This window comes from Hippopotamus amphibius, chromosome 8 (assembly GCF_030028045.1).
Source record: "Hippopotamus amphibius kiboko isolate mHipAmp2 chromosome 8, mHipAmp2.hap2, whole genome shotgun sequence".
In the NCBI taxonomy this organism is placed as follows: domain Eukaryota; kingdom Metazoa; phylum Chordata; class Mammalia; order Artiodactyla; family Hippopotamidae; genus Hippopotamus; species Hippopotamus amphibius.
The window spans coordinates 105,019,719-105,020,552 of NC_080193.1; the positions used below are offsets into that span (position 1 = coordinate 105,019,719).

Consider the following 834-nt stretch of genomic DNA (forward strand, 5'->3'; position numbering starts at 1 on the left):
GGGAGTTTGTTTTGGTTTTTTGCTGTTTTGTTGTTTAGTTTGGTTTGGTTTTGGCCTTATAGCTGCCCTTCTGTTTCCTTTTAAAAAAAAAATTTTTTTTTTGCACTTGTATATAGCTGCCGTTTTATGGTTTTGGTTTGGAGGTAATACTCAAGAAGAGCAAAAAAAAAACCTTCTAATTCAATTATATGTTAAGAGGTAAGGGAAATATAAACGAGGGAGACTAGGGTTAAGAGGAACATTAATCCTATCAAGACATATCAGGGAAGAAAATAACTAACCAAACCGAAAGGAGCATGGTATTTGCAAAACAAATTTTTGATGTTAGAACCTACTTGGAATGTTTAAGATAAACCAAAATAGTGCTCGCTTCGGCAGCATATATACTAAAATTGGAACAACACAGAGAAGATTAGCATGGCCCCTGTTCAAGGATAACGTGCAAATTCGTGGAGCGTTCCATATTGTTGGGGGTGGGGGGAGTATTTGGACCACAGTAAGAATTCAATAAATGGCAACAGTTGTTAAAACAAAAAAAAGAAAAAAAACAAAATATATCCAGGATGTTGTTTTGATTGTATCTACTTTCTACTCACCTACACCATATGATAGTCTTGTTAGGCACTGAAGTCAGGGTAGGTTCCAACCATAGTGACTGAGATACTGGGGCCTGTGTCATGCAGGGTCAGGAAGCAAAGTGGCAGCCTGTCGGCCACGTTGACTGCCTAGCATTAGTGGGAATTTCAAATCACCAGGCTGATGTTGTCTGCAGTGTGTCACGTGGTGAAGAAAACGATGGTTCTTCTCTGGTCAGTATAACTGCTGAAGAAGTAC

At 38.7% G+C, this 834-nt stretch overlaps 1 non-coding gene across 1 annotated transcript; it reads left to right on the forward strand.

Moving 5' to 3' along the window:
* The first annotated feature begins 362 nt into the window (after positions 1-362).
* On the forward strand, positions 363-469 carry LOC130859681 (U6 spliceosomal RNA). The gene has a single exon (XR_009055247.1). It is a non-coding gene; the product is annotated as a U6 spliceosomal RNA (small nuclear RNA).
* Positions 470-834: the final 365 nt, after the last annotated feature.